General features: G+C 36.4%; 1 protein-coding gene across 4 annotated transcripts in view; it reads right to left on the reverse strand.

Moving 5' to 3' along the window:
• TWSG1 (twisted gastrulation BMP signaling modulator 1) overlaps positions 1-23152 on the reverse strand; it is a 66175-nt gene that overhangs the window by 7408 nt on the left and 35615 nt on the right. The gene's annotated exons all lie outside the window — the stretch shown is intronic.

Raw genomic sequence — 23152 nt, forward strand, 5'->3', positions numbered from 1 at the left:
CTCTCTACAGAATACTGACCAATTACGAAAGGGTTAATGGTGACTTTAATGTAGAAAATCTGGCAGATGTCAATGTGATCAGGAAATCAAGGTTAACATGACCAGTGATGTGTATCACTTCACATAATGCATAACTTCATTTCAGTGCTATTGTTGCCAAGAATGTCTGACCTTAAGTATGGTTATCAGTCATCATCAGGTGGATCAAGGTTTAGGGTCATCCTACATGATGTAAAGTCTATACTCACTGAAACTGTCAAGGGAAAGACCTCAGTACTGTTTTAAAGTGAATGAGTCTGAACAGACATGACAACTAAATGCATCACATATTATGGACAGGAGCCTGGATCAGAAAAGATATCACAAGAGATACTGCTGAGACAGTTGGTGAAATATGAATGAGGTCTGTGAACTGGGTGGCAGTATTGTGACAATGCTGGCTTCTGTATTTGGAGGGTGTATGCCAGTTATGTAAGAGAATGTTCTCATTGGAAAATACAGACTGGAACATTTAGGAGTGATGGGCTATTATGTATAAAGCTTGATTTCTAAAGGTTCAAAAAAGGATGAATGATCACACATGTTTGGGAGGTGTGTGTGTGTGTGGAGGGAGAGGAAGGAGTAATGAACAACAGAACAAATTCGATAAAATGTTAATAACTGGAGCATCTGGGTGAAGGGATACAGGAGTCTTCCCCCTTCTGGCAGATCTTCTCTACATTTTGAAAGTTATTTCAAAATGAATTATTTTAAAAAATAATGTAAAGAGGGAAAATGGCAGGGACACCTGGGTGGCTCAGTTGGTTGGACGACTGCCTTTGGCTCGGGTCATGATCCCGGGATCGAGTCCTGCATCGGGCTCCCAGCTCCACGGGGAGTTTGCTTCTTTCTCTGACCTTCTCCTTGCTCGTGCTCTCTCTCACTGTCTCTCTCTCAAATAAATAAATAAATAAATAAAATCTTTAAAAAAGAAAAAGAGGGAAAATGGCAAAGAGAATTAGAGATAGTGAGAACAGAAAACTCTTTTGAGGTGTTTTGCTGTAAAGGGGAGAGCTGAGAAAATAATCAGCCCCAATCTTTGGGCTATTCCACCTGATGTGTGGAGCAGAAAGGAGCTACCCAGAATACAGGTTCATGAGCTGATTAAATTATTATTGTTTTAAGCCACTGTGTTTTGGGGTACATTCTTTAGCAGCAATAATAACAGGACAAGAGTCCTCTGGATTTTCTTTTGTGGATATGATACTTTTAAAAATTTAATTATACTTCATTTTGGTTTAGTATTTACTAGGCCTAATATGGAGTTTATCTTTTTCCTCAAACTAAAATATTGAAAAGTTAAACCAGATTTATAAATTCTGACATTTTATAAATTTAGGCAAAAGGAAAAATCATCTCATGTTTTCCACATGACCTTTATTAGTATAAGGAATGTGGCAAGATATGAGGATAAGTTTGTACATACTTTTCATAAAATCTTTCATTATGTATGAACTTTCACTTTGACTATGAAACAGAATCATGGAATAAAGGGTCAAATTGGACTCCTTTATTCATAAAAGAGGAAATAGGCCCAGATAAATTAAATGATTTGTCCACTGTTACATAATCTAGGATTAGAGCCAAGCTTATGATTCACTCTGATTTCATATCCACTGCTCATTTTAATAGCCATATTCTATAAGTAATCATTAGGTGGCACTGAAAAGTCAGTAACACTTAGAATACAGGAATTATACAAATACACGTAATATATTCTTGTGCTAGACTTTATAATGAATGAAAATTAGTAACCTGAGATGAAAAAGCAAACAACAGAGTTCAACAGAAGAGCTAACATAACATCTACTGAAACTTCAAAGAAACCTCACGGCTCATTACCAGAGATTAAATTACATTAAAAACAAGTTTTGCGGGGGGAGTTTTGTGCAGTTAACTTGGACCAAAGACCCAAGTTATTATTGTAACTTAAATTTAAATCTGAATACCCTGAATTAAAATGAAGTAAATGCTTGCTAGGTAATATTTTTCCATGGTATTGTTTTAAAGTTTTCATATATCTTTCTCTTTTTCAACTAGGATTGCATTCAGAGAGATCATCATTAGAGACTCTTGGGCAATGTGGATTTTGACCCTCCATCTCTTGCCTGAAGCACTCTTCAAATTCTGCATTCTTCCAAGCATGGTGAGTTACGAATAAGGATCTTCCAATGATACATGGGATTTCTCCCACTCAGAAAAAGCAACATTCTGTAATTTCCATAAATTCTTCATTTGTCTATATTCATTATGTACAATGGATCAGTTTCTGAGTAGAGAGTTACTAACTACTCAGACTTTAAAACAATTAGTTAAACTTCTTTGGGAAGCATCTGTCATCCTCTCGAAGTTCACCATTGTCAGCTTTTCTTTAGTTGACTAGGGAGGTTATTTTTGGAGCTCTCATTTCTTTCCAGGATCATTTTCTTAGGCAGTTTGCTACTTTGCGCCATGCTGTCACTACGCTGAAATTTAAAAATTAATTATACTAAAATGTTAAAGACACTGGCTCCACACATGACAGAGGGGCCCCAAAGCAGGAAACCAATGGCAAGAACTGAAAGACAAGCATTTCAAATCCTTGAAGTGCACAGAACTTGTTTTTCTGATGTGTGCTTAATTCTTTCATATATCTGACCTGTTGTCATCATACATTTGAAAACTAAGGTTACATTAAAGTAGACTTTACTTGTTGAAACCACATTTTAGGGTAGAAATTAAGACTAAGGGGAGAAAAGGTATTACTTTCCTTAGTGAATGTGCATGGTTAAACAGCAACAAAGAGTCCAGAAAAATGTACAATCAAAAGAAAAATTCCTTTCCGTTCCTTCCACCCTCAACTCCACTCTCCAGACACAGCCACTTTAAAAGTCTTTCTTAAGTTTCTCTGGTGGTTACCTCCATGAGCATTTAAATAAAAATGATGAATTTACCAAAAGCAATAAAAACATCTTTAGATCTTATCTATTAATCCTCTTACATAAGAGATGAGGATTAAAGTTCATTTACATTAACCCTCTCCCAATATTTCTAATAATTGTATTATTCTAATACCATAATTTATTTCCTTTGTGATCTTAAATGTACTTAAACTTCTGATTTTTATTCCACATTTCTTAATTCCCTCATTTGCAGATAAGGATGCAGGTGCCTTTCCCACTTTCCCCACCCAACTTCTCCTAACTCATGTTGACAAACTTAATAACTATGTTCTGTTGCCTAAATACAATGAAAACATCTCGTCTTACCATACACTGATTCTAAAAGTTGAAAACCAGGAAACAGCAGTTTACCTTAACATGTCCCCATGAATACTGTTCACTGAAAAACAGTATGATAGAATTTCCTTGCCCAATGCCATATTAGCAGAGGAAAATATTTCTAATTTTAAGATAAAATGAACTTTTCCATAAACTTCATAAAATATTGAAAATCACCTATTTCATACAGCATTACCTATTAGGTCTTCTTGCCAAAAAATATAAAACCTGAATCCAATCAAACTTTAACAACTAGCTTCAAATTACTAGAAATACAGAAAGACAGAGGAACAAGTTAAACAAGTCAAATCCTGAATGTGGGATATTCTACAGGCAAACTGTTTCTTCAGTATGTCAAATGGCATGAGAAAAAAAAAAACAACACACACACACACTACCAGATACCATGCAAGGACCTTGTTTGGATCAATTTGAACATATCAACTATACAAATACATTTTTGAGACAAATTGAGAAACCTGATTATGAACTGGAATGTCAGATTGTACCAAGAAATTATTGTTAATTTTGTAGGTTTCCTAATGGGATTATTATTTAAAAAGTAAATATCTTTATTTTCTTTTAGAGATTAAAACTGAAGGATGCAGGGGTAAATATTATTTATTGTCTATAATTTGCTTTTAAATATTTCTAAGCCAAGTCAGAAAAAAGTGGGAGAAAGGATAGATGAAACAATTGTGGCATTTGTTTAAAAAGATTTTTATTCATTGATTTGACAGACAGAGATCAAAAGTAGGCAGAGAGGCAGGCAGAGAGAGAGGAAGGGAAGCAGGTTCCCCACTGAGCAGAGAGCATGATGTGGGACTCGATCCCAGGACCCTGGGACCATGACCCCAGCCACCCAGGCACCCCATATTTTCTATAACTGTTCAATCCAGTGATGGGTATATAAGAATTCACCATGCTATTCTGTTTCTCTTTATAAGTGAACACTTTCATAACAGCAAACCAACTGCCATATTTAATTCCTAGGACTAATTTTCTTGTTGAATTTTTATATTTTCTTGTTATTCCTATGCTTGGAATTTTCTTGGAGAGAGAGAGAGAGAGAGAGAGAGAGTGAGAGTGTGTGTGTGTGTTTATACCACAAATAACAAGCTTATAAGAAATCTTGAAAAATTATTCTGCTGATACCCTATGGAACTCATTTTCTTTGAGAGAGATACTTCTCAGGGCCCTCACTTACTGCCAGGCAGGCTAGCATCCTCTTAAGTCTCTGTATTATTTATGTTTTTAATTAACTGTTTAAATTAATTTTTGATTAATTTTAACTTAATTTCACGATGTTTCAGCTTCTGGCTGGGGAGAGACTGCTTCCTGGAGTGGTTAATTCCTGGAACCAGCAAAGGGCTCAGCCAGCAGTAGGCCTAGTATATGCAAACTGACCAGTCCTGGGCCACACTTCCTCCACCAGCCCAAGCAACCCAGGAGGCCTGTGCTTTTAACCACGCCAGGCCTGCCAGGCCCAGAATGAAGCAACTGGAGACCACCTGCAGAGCCGGGAGGCCCGTGGAATGATTCAAACTAGCCACACCGAAACTGCTTGCTCTGTCCTGCTTTGATTTTCCTGTAGAAGCCCACTGAAGATCCTGGCCCAGATTTTCCTCTTGCTCCTGTCTTTTTGCCATTTGACCAAAACCTGGTGCTTCTTCATGATCCTGCCAGTAGGCAGTGACTGGCTCCCTTTCTGAGACCTGTGATTTATAATAAACTTTGTTCCTTGAGGCTTTCTTGTGCCTCCTCTGAGGCCACACACCTGACTGATCACAGAACGGTCTTCAATGTAGTTATCAGCTTACAACTGACCTTAAATCAACTTCTGGCTAAAGCTATTTCACTCAACCCATATTCTCTTTCTTGGTCTTCTGTCTTAGTTTGCTTGATATCATATCAAATCTGGTGTGTGAGAAGTAACTTTGAGTTTTTGCTGTTGAAAATGCTTTTAATTTTACATTAATAGTCTTGATCAATAATTTGTCAGTTCAAAGTAATTTTCCAACTGTGCACTTGAGGCACTGGTCCAGGGACAGTGATGAGAAGTCTGATGGCAGTGTGACTCTTCTTTTTTAAACTCAGGTTTTTTTTTCATGATTTATTTTATTTTACTTTTTTTTAAAAAGATTTTATTTATTTATTAGACAGAGAGAGAGAGATCACAAGTAGGTAGAGAGGCAGGCAGAGAGAGGGGGAAGCAGGCCCCCTGCTGAGCTGAGAGCCCAATGCAGGGCTCAATCCCAGGACCTTGAGATCATGATCTGAGCCGAAGACGGAGGCTTAACCCACTGACCACCCAGGCACCCAAATTTATTTTATTTTTTTAAGTATGCTCCACACCCAATGTGGGGCTTGAACTCATGATCCTGAGATCAAAAGTCATATGCTCTACAGACTGAGCCAGCCACGTGCCCCAATAGTGTAATTCTTATTTCTTGTACATAAATTCTAGTTATTTCTGAGATCTTTCAGAGTATTATGACTTGGAAGTAGTAAAATTGTTGAGGCTGTGTCTAGATGTAGGTCTTTTTTATTAATCTTGCTCGCATTCTGTAGATTCTTCAGCCTAAGGATACATGTTTTTTTTCTTCTCAGCTTTGGAAAGTTTTCTTCTATTATTACTTTGACAAGTTCCTCCCTCCTATTTTTTATTCTTTCCTGGAGTATCTATTTTTCCTGTTATATTTTCTTTTTCCTTTTTAGAAAAAAAAATATATTTTTTAACTCCCTCTCTTCGCAGATGACATGATTCTTTATATGGAAAACCCATAAGACTCCACCCCCAAACTACTAGAACTCATACAGCAATTCAGCAACGTGGCAGGATACAAAGTCAATGTGCAGAAATCAGGAGCTTTCTTATACACTAACAATGAAAATACAGAAAGGGAAATTAGAGAATCGATTCCATTTACTATAGCACCAAGAACCATAAGATACCTGGGGATAAACCTAACCAAAGAGGTAAAGGATCTGTACTCGAGGAACTACAGAACACTCATGAAAGAAATTGAAGAAGACACAAAAAGATGGAAGACCATTCTATGCTCTTGGATCGGAAGAATAAACATTGTTAAAATGTCTATACTGCCTAGAGCAATATATACTTTTAATGCCATTCCGATCAAAATTCCACCGGTATTCTTCAAAGAGCTGGAGCAAATAATCCTAAAATTTGTATGGAATCAGAAGAGACCCCGAATCGCTAAGGAAATGTTGAAAAACAAAAATAAAGATAGAAAAATATTTTATTTGAGAGAATGAGTGAGAGAGAGAACACAAGCAGAGGGAACAGCAGAGACAGAGGGAGAAGCAGGCTCCCCACAAAACAGGAAGCCTGATGTGGGGTTCAATCCCAGGATCCCAGAATCAGGACGTGAGCCAAAGGCAGATGCTTAACCAGCCAAGCTACCCAGGCACTTCTCCTGTCATTTTCTGTCAATTTGCTCTATATTTCTATGACATTCCAGTATTGTTTTCAACCTCTCTTAACTGAAAACTTCTCTAAACAAATTTTTATTTATTGTTAAAGATTCTATTTATTTGAGAGAGAAAGAGAGAGTGAGAGGGAGCATGAGATGGGGGAGGGTCAGAGGGAGAGGCAGGCTCCCTACAGAGCAAGAAGCCTGATGCGGGACTGATCCCAGAACTCCAGAATCATGACCTGACTGGAAGGCAGCTGCTGCCTAACCAACTGAACCACCCAGGCGCCCTCTAATCAATTTCTAAATTTGCAAATGCTTTCTTGCTCTTGATAATTCAGATATATTTTCTCAAATTCTTCTAAAATATAGCCATTACAACACACCAGTGCTTCTAGTCCTTTCTGGTAACTCCTTCAATTTCTCTAGAGAGAATTCTCCAATTTTTTTTTTTAATCTAATTTATTTGGAACTTCAGAATGAGAGAGGGGGCAGGGTATCAAATCATACAGCTGTTCATGAGACAGGAAATTACCACTTGTCCAGTTTTGGTGTAGAATCAAAGAAGAATATACACAATTATCTAGAAAAGCTATTTTTAAAAAAGATTTTACTTATTTATTTGACAGAGAGAGAGATTACAAGTAGGCAGAGAGGCAGGCAGAGAGCGAGGGGAAGCAGGCTCCCCGCTGAGCAGAGAGTCCGACGTGGGGCTCGATCCCAGGACCCTGAGATCATGACTTGAGCCGAAGGTGGAGGCTTAACCCACTGAGCCACCCAGGTGCCCCTGGAAAAGCTATTAAGCTACTTTTTTTCTACCAATTCATAGTTGTGTGAGGTTGGATTTTCTTTATAATTTCAACCAGAGCAAGAGATGACTAAAGATTAAATTTTTCATTAACTATTGGGACTTCATCAAGATCAAAAGCTTTTGCACAGCCAAGGAAACAGTTAACAAAACCAAAATACAACTGACAGAATGGGAGAAGATATTTGCAAACGACATATCAAATAAAGGGCTAATATCCAAAATCTATAAAGAGCTTATCAAACTCAACACCCAAAGAACAAATAATCCAATCAAGAAATGGGCAGAGGACATGAACAGACATTTCTGCAAAGAAGACATCCAGATGGCCAACAGACACATGAAAAAGTGCTCCATATCACTCAGCATCAGGGAAATAGAAATCAAAACCACAATGAGATACCACCTCACATCAGTTAGAATGGCTAAAATTAACAAGTCAGGAAATGAAAGATGCTGGCAAGGATGTGGAGAAAGGGGAATCCTCCTACACTGTTGGTGGGAATGCAAGCTGGTGCTGCCACTCTGGAAAACAGCATGGCGATTCCTCAAAAAGTTGAAAATAGAGCTACCTTATGACCCAGCAATTGCACTATGGGGTATTTACCCTAAAGATCCGAAGGGGCACGTGCACCCAAACGTTTATAGCAGCAATGTCCACAATAGCCAAACTATGGAAAGAACCTAGATGTCCATCAACAGATGAATGGATAAAGAAACTGTGGTATATATATATACAATGGAATACTATGCAGCCATCAAAAGAAATGAAATCTTGCCATTTGTGACAACGTGGATGGAACTAGAGGGTATTATGTTTAGCGAAAAAAGTCAATCGGAGAAAGACAGCTAACATATGATCTCCTTGATATAAGGAAGTGGAGATGCAATGTGGGGGGTTTGGGGGGTAGGAAAAGAATAAATGAAACAAGATGGGATTGGGAGGGAGACAAACCATAAGGGACTCTTAATCTCACAAAACAAACTGAGGGTGGCCGGGGAAAGAGGGGGTAGGGAGGGGGTGTGGGGTTATGGACATTGGGGAGGGTATGTGCTATGGTGAGTGCTGTGAAGTGTGTAAACCTAGAGATTCATAGACCTGTACCCCTGGGGCTAATAATACATTATATGTTTATTACAAAATTTAAAAAATTTTTAAAAAGGAATAAAAAAATTAAGTATCCCTCAGCTTAGGTTTCTGCTGTAATTAGCTTCTGGTTTTCATCCTCTGAGTCATATTTTTTCTTTTGTTTCAGAGTGTTTCATTTGGGGAGTGTCTTTTCTGTATTGAAAGCTATCTGAAATATGTTTTTAAAGTAAGCAGGGTATTAACAATAAAAAATGAAATTAAAAAAAGATTGAATTTTTCAGAGTATAAAGGAGTTCTGAGATTAAAAAAAAAAAAAGTTTGGGAACTGCTGCGTTAGAAGAACAGATGGAAAGAGACTGTGGCAATTGTAGCTAGATCTCTAAGGCAGAATGTGCCCTACCGTTATCCAGAAAGAGCAATGGGATTCAGAGCATATGACCAAATAGACCTCATTTTGAGAGGGAAATCAGAATGGTTGGAAGTTCTCATCTCTTAGTTTCCTCAGCATGAATACAGAAAGTAAATGAGAATCCCCATGGGTAGGTATAGTTTTAAAAAGAACCAATACTTAGTTAATACTATAATTATCTTTTCCTGCAAACAAACTCCTATTGTTTTCAAAACTACAGATTATTAAAACAAAAAAAGGAAACAATTTATCTGATGCTATGCAGAAGATATAGTGATACAAAAAACAACATTGGTGAGATAAGTAATGACTGAAACTGAGAAATGGGGACATGTCATTGTCTAGAGAAGCTTTCCTTAATCTTTTAAAACCCATGCCCTGTTTTCATAAACATAAAAATCCCACCACCATCTGTCCTCTCAGGAGTTGTCATAGCAATACAATGCTCTCAAGGCAGACTCAATGCACAATGCCAAGTACAGTAGTGCAGAGGCAGTTTTAAAAAGGGCTTTAACAATAGAGTCTAGTTCTTAGATGGATGGTCTGGCTAAATCCAAGAGAAAATTCAGAGTTCACAGAATACAGCTTTGTGCCCAAGCCCAATTATTTTTATAGAGATCATAAAAAATTAGTAGTTGTAAATAACTATTAAATCCAATATCGTTTACTAACTTAAGAGTGATAATTGTAATAGCTACAAATGAAAGCTACTGTGTTATACGATTTTAGAATGATACTATCTTTGCCTTCATCTTTACAAGAAGCTGAGTAACATATAATGTGTAACATACAAAAAGCCATATAATGTATTAGGTGACAGAGCAGGGACCTGAAAGCCAGATACTGTACACTGACATTTTAAAGAATTAAAAAGTGCTTCACTAGACAAAATTCTTTAGGAAGTCATCTAGTAGATATGGAATGCCCGGCCTAAGAATTAAGACATCTTGAACTAAAGAAGCATCAAGTTACAAATGTCTATAACTAATCCATTCAATAGCAGAATCTCATCTGATCTTCCCAAATTTTACAGTATAAACAAAACTACTATCCTTTGTTTAATGAATGGATTAACATTTTAAACTTAATTTTTTTGTTTTGATAATGGTAAATCGCTATTGAAAGATATTAAAGACATATAGACATTAAATAGTAAGCAACACCATGCTTATGGGTAGAAGAATTCAATACTAAAACTGTATCAGCACTCCAAAAATGTATCTATAAATTAAGTGTACTTCCAACATAAAAATCCTAAGAAAGTTTCTTTTAAATAAGTCTCTTTATTTTGACAATTAGATACATGGATAAAATTTCTGTTATATAGGATTATATTGTCCATGCTATTTTATTTATTATTTTTATTAATTATTTTATTATTATTAATTGATTTATTTTTATTTATTTATTTTAAAAGTTTATTTCCTCTAAACCTTTTTTCCCTCTATAACCTATTTTTGAAAAAGATCTTATTTGTTTGACAAAGAGGAGACAATGCATGCTAAAGAGCGTCAGCAGGGGGAGCAGCAGAGGGAGACAGAGAAGCAAGCTCCCTGCTGAGCAGGGAACCCAAGACAGGCCTTGATCCCAGGACCCTGAGATTACAACCTGAGCCAAAGGCAGATGCTTAACTGACTGAGTTGCCAGTCGCCCCTATAACCTACTTTAAAAAAAAAAAAGAAAAAGAAAAAGTATTTTATTTATTTATTTATTTGTTTGAGAGAGAGAGAGAGAGCTTATGAGCCAGGAGGGGAAGAGGAGCAGAGGGAGAGGGAGAGAAGCTCAAGCAGACTCCCCACTAAGTGCAGAGCCTGGAGCAGGGCTCCATCCCAAGACCCTGAGATAAGGATCTGAGCTAAAATCAAGAGTCAGATGTTTAAGCAACTTAGCCAGTCAGGTACCTCTCTCTACAGCTTATTTCTTAAGACTTTTTTTTTTTTTTAAGATTTTATTTATTTCTTTGACAGAGACAGATCACAAGCAGGCAGAGAGGCAGGCAGAGAGAGGAGGAAGCAGGCTCCCTGCTGAGCAGAGAGCCCGACGTGGGACTCGATCCCAGGACGAAGGCAGAGGCTTAACATCTTATATAATATGGTACATTTCTTATAATTAAGGGACTCATATTGATACATATTATTAAATAATATACATACATAACTCAGATTTCTATAGTATTTACCTAATATCCTTGTCCTGTTCCAAGATCCCATTTAGGATGCCACACTAAATTTAGCCATCATATCTCTTTAGGCTTTTCATGGCTGTGGCAGTTTTTCAGTTTTCCTATTTTTGATGGCTTTGACAGTTTTGAGTAGTACTAGTCAGGTATTTCATAGGATGCACTGCTTTTAGAATATGTGTGATGTTTTTCTCACAATAAGATTCAGGTTATAGGTTACTGGGAGGAAGATCATAGAGATAAAGTGCTATTTTCATCAAATCGGATCGAAGGTACACACTGCCAGCAAGACTTATGACTGCTTATATTGACCTTAATCATCTGGCTGAAATAGTGTATGTCAGATTTCTCCACTGCAAAGTCACTCTCTTCCCACCTTCCCAGAGGGAAGTCACTATGAGTAGCCCACACCTGCACCAGCAGTTATGCTCCCCCTCCTTGAGGGCAGAATATCTACATAGTTTATTTGAATTCTGTCTTCGTGATCTGTCTCTTTTCTTCTACTAGTTAACTTATTTAATCAATTATTTATATCAATATAGATTCGTGAATATCTATTTTATACTCTTGGTTATAATCCATTACTACTTTATTCTGTTGGTTGTTTTTTCCAGCTTTTGCCACCAGGAGCTCTTTCAGTTGGTTCTGTGTAAAGCTGACACACACACACCAATATGAGTTTGTTGCTGTTGTTGTTTTTAGCACTTCCTTACCTTTTGGCACTTTAACATGTTCCAGGTTTATCTTCTATATTTCCTGCCTCAGTGTTAGAACCAGCTGTTCTTCTAAGAAGCCTGGCTCCTTTTATTAGAGAATGATGTGAGAAAGATCACATCAGATATCAAGATCTGAGTGCAAAGTGTGCTCATAGTACTGGGGCAAGATCCCCTTTTAAAATGTCGTTTTAAAAGGCAGGAGATATATAGGACATATACAATAAACAAACTCAAAGTTCTTTCTTGGATATAGAAGAGGAACTAATGTACAAGAGTAATTTTAAAAAATCCTTTCAATTCAGGACCCTTGTTTTGGCTGGGGCTCACATACAAATAAAAAAGCAAAATAACTTCATAATGCAATTCCCGAAACTATTTTTTTTGTAAAGGTTTTATTTACTTATTTGACAGAGAAAGAGAGAGAGAGCACATGCACACAAACAGGGGGAGCTGCAGATAGAGAGGGAGAAGTGGACTCCCCATAGAGCAGGGAGCCTAGTGGGGGGCTCTATCCCAGAACCCTGGGATCACAACCTGAGCCACCCAGGTACCCCCCAAAACTATTTTTATGACAACCTAAGGGACTTGTAAATAACAAGCAATTTACTTTAAGAAACATGGGGTCAATTATCATTTCTAAGAATAAGATCCAATGGGTATCACAAAAGAGAATTTTTTTAAAAAAAGGTTAATTTGGAATAAAGGTATAGCTATTCGGTTTCTCAAAGATATACCTGAGTTAAGTGAGGAGTATTCCTTTTTGGAAAAAAAAAATCACCTCAATTAAAAAACAATTGCCTAACAGAGCTTTTTGTGGAAAAACAACAACAACATAACAGTTTTGGGAATTGCAAATTGTTTTGGTAATTGAAATTGCTCCTGAATGGGATGCCTGGGTGGCTCAGATGATTAAGTGTATGCCTTTCACTCAGGTCATGATTGCCAGCTCCTAGAATTAAGTCCCACTCCAGGCTCAGAGCTCAGCAGGGAGTCTGCTTATGTCTCACCCTCTGCCTCTCCCCCTGCTTGTGCTATGTCTGTCTGTCTCTCAAATATTAAATAAAATCCAAAAAAAAAAAAAAAGAGAGAGAATGAAAGAAACTATTTCTGAATATTATGCTATGACTCATATTTGATATATGTAATAGATTACGGTGGGCTGAAAGTAAAAGATATTTAATGACTATCCTTGAAGAAAATTAGGCATATATGACTCTAGAGTTGGGTGTCCTTAAGTACTTGCTGGGTAACAATTATAAACATTTGAGCCAATCAAACAATTTTAGCAAAATAAAACCAAATTAAAAAAAGCTTATATCTCTTGACATATCGATTCTGGCATATGTATTAAATCAATGCAAAAATTGGATTTGGTGGAGACCATAATTTATCTAAATAATATGCCTAGTTTTCTTAAATACTATCAGTATTTTAAAAGGAAAAGATGGAAAATCGTATTTGTCAATAAGGATTTAAAAATAAATATTTACTACAGGATACAAAATTAATATATAGAAATCTGTTGCATTTCTATACACTAATAATGATATAGCAGAAAGAGAAACTAAGAAAACAATTCCATTTATAATTGTACCAAAAAGAATAAAATACTAAGGAATTAACTTAACCAAAGGGGTTAAAGACCTATACCCTGAAAACTATAAAACACTGATGAAAGAAATTGAAAATGACAAACACAAATGGAAAGACAAACCACGGAAGAATTAATATTGTTAAAATGTTCATATTACCCAAAGCAAAAACATATTCAGCACAATCCCTATCAAAATAATAATAGTGTTTTTCATAAAACTAGAACAAATAATCTTAAAATTTGCATGGAACTACAAAAGACCTTCAAGAGTGCAAACAATCTTGAGAAAGAAGAACAAAGCTGAAGGTATCATAATCCCAGATTTCAAGTAATACTACAAAGCTACAGTAACCAAAACAATATGATACTGGCACAAAAACAGACACATAGATGAATGGAACAAAACAGAGAGCCCAGAAATAAAGTCACACTTATATCGTCAGCTAATCTACAAACAGAGATGGCAAGAATATAAATGGAGGGGCGCCTGGGTGGCTCAGTCGGTTTAAGCATGGTCTTATGTCATAATTTCAGGGTTATGAGATGGAGCCCTGCGTGGGGCTCTGCATTGGGCATGAAACCTGCTTAAGATTCACTCTCTGCCTCTGTCCCTCCAAGCCCCCACGAAAGAATATAAATGGGAAAAAGACAGTTTCTTCAATAAATAGTGCTGGGAAAATGGGGCAGCTACATGCAAAAGAATGAAACTGGATAGCTTTCTTACACCATACACAAAAATAAACTCAAAATGGATGAAAGACCTAAATGTGAGACCTGAAACCAGAAAGGTCCTAGAAGAAAAAACAGGCAATAACCTTTTGGACAACGCCCTTAGCAACATTTTTCTAGATATGTCTCCTGAGGCAAGGGATACAAAACTAAAAACAAACTGGTAGGACTACACCAAAATAAAAAGATTTTTCAAAACAAAGGAAACCACCAACAAAACAAAAAAGTCAACCTAGCATAGAGGAGAAGATATTTGCAAATAAAATGTCTGATAAGGGGTGAATATCTAAAATATATAAAGAACTGTACAACTCAACACCAAATAATAATAATCCAATTAAAAATGGGCAAGGGACTTGAAGAGACTTTTTTCCAAAGAAGACATCCAGATGGCCAATAGACACATGAAAAGATGCTCAACATCACCAGTCGTGAGGGAAATGCAAATCAAAACCACAATGAGCTATCACTTTATATCAGTTAGAATGGCTAGTAACAAAAAGACAAATAACAAGTGTTAGAAAGGATGTGGAAAAAAGGGAACTCTCATGCACTGTTGCTGGGAATGTAAACTGATGTGGCCACTGTGGGAAACAATATGGAGGTTACTAAAAAAATACAACTATAAATACCATATGATCCAATTATTCTATTTACTGGGCCAAAGAAAACAAAAACACTAATTAAAAAAGATATAGACACCCCTGTTCATTACAGCATTATTTGTAATAGCCGAGATGTAGAAGCAACCAAGTATCTATTGATAGATGAATGGAGGAAGAAGAGTAGTCTTACATACATGTATCTAACGGAATATTATACTCAGTCATAAAAAAGAATTTGCAACAACAAGGACCGACCTAGAGGTTATTACGTTAAGTAAAAGAAGTCAGAGAAAAACAAACACCATAAGATTTCACTTCTATGTGGAATCTGAAAAACAAGCACAGAAACAAAAAAGCAACAACAGACTCATAAATACAGAGGACAAACTGGTGGTTACCAGAGGCGAAGGGGGGAGGTGGATATGGGCCAAATGACTGAAGGGGAATGGGAGGTACAGAATTCCATTTAACGAAGTGAATAAGTCACAAGGATGAAAGGTACAGCATAGGGAATCTAGTCAATGGTACTGAAATAGCATTTATAGTGACAGGTGAGCATAGCATCATGTTGTCAATTCACTATACTTCTACCTGAAACTAATGTAATACTCTACCAACTACACCTCAATAAATGTAAATAAATAAAAAATTTTTAAAAATTATGTTATGTGGGCGCCTGGGTGGCTCAGTGGGTTAAGCCGCTGCCTTCGGCTCGGGTCATGATCTCAGGGTCCTGGGATCGAGTCCCACATCGGGCTCTCTGCTCAGCAGGGAGCCTGCTTCCCTTCCTCTCTCTCTCTGCCTGCCTCTCCGTCTACTTGTGATTTCTCTCTGTCAAATAAAATCTTAAAAAAAAAAATTACGTTATGTTTGGTTAGAGTCCCAAAGTCATTTATTTCAACAAAGGTGTTTTCCACTGTACTCTAATTTTATTCATATTTTCCTGAACTAGGAATGTAATTTGATTATGTCTAAAAATAACTAAGAAAACAAATATTTACCACACTAGGATTTGGATGAACTCTTAGCACATATTTGTTCTCTAATATTAGAGAGTAACAAGTGTTGGTGTGAAGCAAGACAGAAATCCATTCTGTGCGGTAGCCAATGGATACACCTAGATATGATCTGAGCTATAAAAGGTAAAATCATAAAAAGCCTGGATGTCCTAAAAGGAAAGGGCTGCACCCCAGTCAAGTTGGTATTAGAACCATAGCCATGAGTTGAAAGTCAGAGTTCAAGGAATTCATAAAGCAGATAAAGAACCAGGAATACAGAAGAAACATGCCATCAAGAGGATGGCAGAGTTTTTGTCTTAAGGCTCAACATTTGACTTTGTGTTCCAAGTGTCAAGTGCATAACTGTCTCATCTTGTTTTCCTGGGTTTTGCAGGCACTGCCTCTTACCTGACACCCCCACCTTCTTTTGCCCTTTTCATAGGTTTTTCTCTCACCTGGGTGAGATCTGGAATCTCTGAAATGGTGTGGCAAAATGGTTCAAGTTATTCTTGCTACGCAGTTTTTTACCAGGCTTCCTAGCCTAGATTTAGAATCTATAATATTTTCATTAAGTACTAGACATGACCTCAGTCTCAGAAAGAATCTAGTATCTCCAAATCAACATTATCCAAACAGTACACCACTGAACTCCCAAAAGGAAGAAGAAGACTATACTTTGCTGCCCCAGCAGGAGAGAGGAAGTTTTCTTCTCCCCTGGTAACAGCCCAGACAATGAGAGACTGTCCGAATTAAGCCAATGAGAAGCCATTACACTTCCAACTCTTAGTTTACTCCAGCATACTTTTTATTTACAAGAGTACTCCTAACTCTTCCCTGTCCTCTATAAAAGAGTGTTCCTCTCCTTTGTTTTCTGGACTTGCCTATGGTTTTGCTGTAGCTTTCATATCCCAAACTGCAATTTTCTGCTATTCTTAAATAAACCCATTTTTTGCTCATTAAAAACACTGACAATTTTATTTTTATGGTTAATTGTAGAGTCTGTTTTATTATACATCATTCCATAATTTTCTAAAATGCATTTTAAACCACTATGTGATACTGTATGATTCCATTTATGTGAAATTATACAATAAGCAAAAACTAATCTAAGTGGATAAAGTCAGAAAAAGAGCCATAAAACAGGAATTAAGGGTCAGGAACTATAAAGCAGACAAGTAAATAAGAAGAGAAGTCAAAGCAAGAAGCCCTTTTAGTTTAGGTTAGATTTTGTTTAGGTGGGCCAAGTTGCTATTCTGGCCAGTGGCTCCTTTTCAGTTGTTAGGCTCACTTGTTTTCATTGCACATGATTCTAAAAGTGCAAGCTAATGCCCAAAATACAAAACAGAGCATTTTATTTATACAAAAACTTAATATTATCAATGGTCTGTTTCTGTACTTTATGGCAGAAAATCTCAAGGGAATAAGAGCAGCCTAATTTTTAATAGCTTTTTGGAGAAATAGTTTTCAAAAGTTAAGCCTGGTTGGAAAGTCTTTTATAAAGAACATGTGCAAACCTAAAGGGAAGAAAAGAATCCTCTTATTAACTCTAGTATGTATGTATGCACGCTTGAAATTAATATACTATGGCCAGAAAAGCAATGGATGGTTGTCTAGTCTTTCTAGATAGTAAAACATTTATAAGGCTTTTTTAAATAAGTAAGTGTGATTCTGATGCATGAACGGACATGGAGACTATTGGCATAACATAGAAAACCCAGAAATGAAAGCAAAGTACATATGATACTGGTGGCATCTCAAATCAGTGGAAGAAAGACTTAAATAAATAGCTTTATGACTTTATAAGTACTATTTAAATGAATAGTGGTAATTGTGTCAAAAAGAGACAACTGGATCCATAGTTCATATATAAATCAGGATGAATTCCAAATGTATTAGAGGGTTATATGCAGATAAATAAACAAAACCATGCAAGTACTATCTGGGAGTAGGGGGAAAACCTATGACTCAAAATCTAGAAATAATGAAAGGAAACACTGATAAAGTTGACACAAAATAAAAAAAAAAAACTTTTCAGGATAAAAAACAGCAAAGAAAGGGCGCCTGGGTGGCTCAGTCCATCTGTCTTTGCATCTGTCTTTGGCTCAGGTCATAGTTTTGGGGTCTTGGGATCAAGCCCTGCGTCGGTTTCCCTGCTCAGAGGAGAGTCTGCTTCTCCCTTCTCCTGCTCGTGCTCTCTCTCTCTGCCCTTCTCAAATAAATAAACAAAATCTTTTTTTTTTTTTTAAGATTTTATTTATTTATTTGACAGAGAGAAATCACAAGTAGGCAGAGAGGCAGGCAGAGAGAGAGAGAGAGAGAGAGAGAGAGGAGGAAGCAGGCTCCCTGCTGAGCAGAGAGCCCGATGCAGGACTCGATCTCAGGACCCTGAGATCATGACCTGAGCTGAAGGCAGCGGCTTAACCACTGAGCCACCCAGGCGCCCATAAATAAACAAAATCTTAAAAACAAAACCAAAAAAGGTTAAAATACAAATGAGCAACTGGGAAACAAAATTATAATTTATAACATAAATGTTGGCCTTATATGCCTAACATATTTTTAAACTTCTAAATAATAAATAAAAATACCAATAATCCAGTTGAAAAATGGGCAAAGATATGAATAATTCACAAAAAAAGTAAGTATAAATAGTCCAAAAACATATGAACAGATGCTCAACCTCACTAGTAATAAAAGAAATGAAAATTTAAAACTACACCATTTCCCTATCAAATTAACAAAAATCCAAAACTTTGGCAAATAACAGCAACAAAAGTTTGGCAACATAATTTTTTGGAAGTGTGGGGGAAACAGGGCCTTGGTGAGAATGCAAATATTCTGACTCTTTTGGAGGAGAATGGGATAATATCTAGCAATATCACATGGAATTGACTCTTCAAGATTATTCATTATAATTTTATTTGTAATGACAAAAGATTGGAAACAACCCAAATGTCCATCTATCAACAAATGAATACATAAGGTGTTTCAGCCAACAATGGGCTTCTATGTAGGTACCCCCCCACAAATTAATATGGAAGAAGTTCCAGGGCATTTATTTAAATTAAAATACAAAAACAAGAAAGAAAAAGCATGAAGCACAATGTTTTCTGTAATAAATTAATGTTTGTCTGTTTGTTTTTTAAAAAATATAAATGCCTACAAAAGTTTTAAACAATGAGTATAGGTAGGATGAAACCATTTACCCATTTCCTTGAGCCAATTCAGGTCATTTCAGGTTTAGCCAATTCAGGTCATGTCCTGGTTTAACTCTCAAAAATGTCTTAGTTTGGACAATAAGTTATATGGTCACATGATGTATAGAAGGAACAAAGTGGAAGTGACAGAGATGACTGCTTTACCACTGTTACATACATTTGTCTTTCTAATTATGTAAATATTTTACATAATCAACACACAAATCAAAAGGGAAATAAACAATCCCTAAAAATTGAAAACTAACATAAATAAACCCAATTTTAAATCAAGTCGGTCACATAACCACTCGCAGAAAATACTCCAGCTGATTTCGGAAGACAGTATTTGGGCTTTATATCTTCAATACATGTTCAAGGACAAAGAACAATCTTAACTGCCACTTAATAATCTCACTAATGTATTATAAATAAAGCATATAAGTAATATTAATGTTATTAGAAAACAAAAATTTCAGTATGAAAGAGCTACAGATGTAAAATCAAAAGGAATAAAGACCTGTCATCTTAAATTTGAATTGGCAATATTACTACAAACTCAAAAAGATTTTCCCTTATAACTATTTATTAGCTCTGCCCACTAAAAAGGGTTATAAGAAAGCTGGTAGCAGCAACAAGTAGTCCTAATGGCACGACTGTGGTCTCTGCCCACCATTTTCTTCTGTTGGGACTCAAAGTCTCCTGGGGAAATGGCTAATTACATATGTAAGATATATAAGATGAGCTTTGAACAGTCTCTAAAGCTAAGAAAGAACATGTCAAAAAGATGTCAAAAAGCATGTCAAAAGGACTCAAGCACCAAGTTGAGGAAGCTCCTACTGACCAAAGATGAAACAATTTGAGCAAAAAGAACAATGGCAGCAACTGATTAAAACACTAAATGTATGTAAAAAACCATGAGTTTACAATGTTACTTAAAATACCATCACCCTCATCCACACCCAACCTACCAAAAAGCAAAGCAAAAATGTATTGAACACTACTGGAATTTGCTAGGGCATGAAGTCAATACTCTGAAACTCAACAAAGAGAATTACTTATCTTACTTTTTGTTTACATATCCCTTATTAGTAGGTGTAAGAAAGTTCTTCTATACAGAATAATTCTAGCTAATAAATGCAGAAGGAAAGATAATAGTAGATCGTTATTTAATGAAATTGATAATGGCAAAGGTCATCAATGAAGGGTGAAACTACCAGGTGAAAGACTGGTGGAAAACTTAGTACAAAAGGATCAGACTTTCACCATTTGAACCCAGCAATCAACACCACTAAAAGGAGGACAACCAGACATTGTAAGTGTGTAATTTATGTACCTCTCCCAAAAACTGAATCTGAATCTGATCAGTTTTAAGATCTAATCTCCAATGCATAGGAAATAGGACAAAGTAACAAGTTAAATATGGGAAGCAATCAGCCAGATCCAGAAAGCGATATATTTTCCATCCAATTCACTAGTTTCTTCAACAAGTCTACAGAACCTTAAAGGTGGTGAGGGAAGGAAGAATTGTTTTAGAATAAAAGAAACATAAGAAACCTAACAGTCTAAATACAGTAAGTGGACTGTGAGACCTTGATTTGATTAAAACAGCTATAAACAACATTTAGTTGATTAGGGCAATCTGACTATGGACTAGATATTAAATGTTAAGGAAGTACTGCTACGTATTTTAGGTGTGGTCATAACATTGTATGTGTAAGAAAATTTACTTTCTCTCTTTTTTAAGATGTGTAACTAAAGGACTTTGGAGATGTACTGAAATTACTTTATAATACCCCAACAAAAGAAAGTGGCAGAGGGGTTGTGCAGATTCACAGACAGATGATTGAATGGATGAAAGAGGTATGGCTACTGAAGCTGGGGAGTAGGTACCCAGAAGTTCATTGTACTCTCTTTGCCTACATTCAAAAAAAGTGTACAAGTTCATTGTATTCTCTTTGTGTACATTCAAGAAAAATGTACTTGTTTACATTCAAGTACACAAAGAGAGTACAAAGAGTACTTTGTACTCTCTTTGTGTACTTCAAGAAAAGTAAAAACAAAGCAAACACTAAAATAAAATTAAAAAAGGTGTAGCTAGAGATCCAGGATCCAAAAACTACAGGATTTGAGTAATATGTTTAACAGCAAGTATAAAAATGAGCTGCCTTAAGAGAAAATCAGAAAAGAGAAACGAATTCTCTTATGCAAGGTTGCTGGAGGAGAGCCTGCTAGACAAGTATGTGCTAAAAGTCCACCAAATGAGACCGGAAGGGAAGGCTAATTTAGGTCCTCTCAGAGACCTGTGCCCCACCTATGAAAAGTATGTGAAAAGTATGGGCAGTGTTTCAATTTAGAAGGGAGGAGCAGCCACAGATTTACAGAGGACATTACAAGAACCTAGTGTGGAAGAGAATGGTTTACAAGAAAAAGAATACTGCTCTCCAGAAAGAACTGGAACATGGAAATTTTATCCTAGAGAGCAGAAGGATTAACTGAATTTTAAATGAGAGGTAAAGTTACGTTATGAATTCCCTCAAAGTTTAAAACTAGCGATTAAATCCTCAGAGGTAGATAATATATATACATATATATTTTTAAATGGAAACTAGCCTAGAAGCACACCAATTGCTTCTAGAATTGTAGAGATATGACCATAGATAAGTGGTTCTTTCTCAACAGAACTATTTAAGTCTTTTCCTAGAAGAAGAGGTCAATGGGGTTGGGTTAGTTTGTGGAGCACGTGACTCTCAATCTCCAGGTTGTGAGTTCAAGCCCCCCCGTTGGAGTGGAGGTCACTTAAAAAAATAAATCTTAAAAAAAAAAAAAAAGCTGTTTGAGCACCTGGATGGCTCAATCAATAAGTGTCTGCCTTTGGGTCAGGTCATGATCCCAGGGTTATGGGATCGAGCCCCACACTGGGCTCCCTGCTCAGCGGGGAGCCTGTTTCTCCTTCTCCCTCTGATTGCTGATTCCTCTGCTTGTGCTCTCTCCCTCTTTCTCTCTGTTAAATAAATAAATAAATAAATAAAATTAAAAAAAAAAAAAAAAAGAACAGTATGCTCCCCAAAAAGGACAAGCAGAGAAGGGCTCTTATAAATTAAAAATGAAAGCCTGAATTTTAAACTCTAATACAAAGTCTAGAAGATTAAGAAAGCTTTCAGCAAGCATACTCCAATATAAAAAGTCCTAATAGTATTATTCATTTAATAAACTAGTGTTTATACATCATATATCAAACTAATATGCAACACTAATTTATTCAATGGATGGCTAACGTAATTACTGATTTAACTAGAAGTAGTGATAACTATATTGGGAAGATAAGAGATAAAGCTAAGTCATTATCTGCCATAAAAAAAGTCAATGAATAGTTCCTAAAATCAAAGAATCAAGAGAACAGTATAGGGATATTATTCAAAATTAGGGAAGTAAGACCATACCAAAGACTTAGAAGTTGCTGTCTGTGACACAGGATCAAAGGGTTGGGAACAAGCATGCCAGGGGCTTGTTTTAGTACAACATGCATGAACTTCACGTATATACATATATCCCGCTTTGATAAACATAGTAGTTAATTATAAAAGATCAAAATGACACCATTCTGTCCCTAAGGAGTTTATAGTCTATTGAAAGAAACGTTAAAAACGTATAGTAGCATGTAGCACATGACCTAACAGAAGCAGATAATCTGAATAATGTAGAGGATCCTATCTCAGTCAAAAAAGATGTTTGGGAGATAAGGGGACATTTGAACTGTGGTTTAAGGGGATGAAAAAGGGTTAACTGGTTGGAGAGAGGATGATGAGTGTTTCTCCCATCAGCAGTCTACACATGTAAATTTTCTTTCGAAAACACAAGTGATTCCATGAACGCACTTTTGCACACCTTGGTTTTTTTTTTTTAAAAGATTTATTTATTTATTTTAGAGAGACTAAGAGAGAGAGAAAATGTGCAAGTGCAGGGAGGGGCAAAGGGAGAGGGAGACAGAATCTCAAACAGACTCCCCACTGAGAGCAGAGCCCAGAGGGGGCCTTGATCCCATCACCCTGAGATCATGACCCCAGCAGAAATCAAGAGTTGAATGCCCAACC

This window comes from Mustela putorius, unplaced genomic scaffold (assembly GCF_011764305.1).
Source record: "Mustela putorius furo isolate JIRA1106 unplaced genomic scaffold, ASM1176430v1.1 tig00003858_pilon_pilon_pilon, whole genome shotgun sequence".
NCBI lineage: Eukaryota > Metazoa > Chordata > Mammalia > Carnivora > Mustelidae > Mustela > Mustela putorius.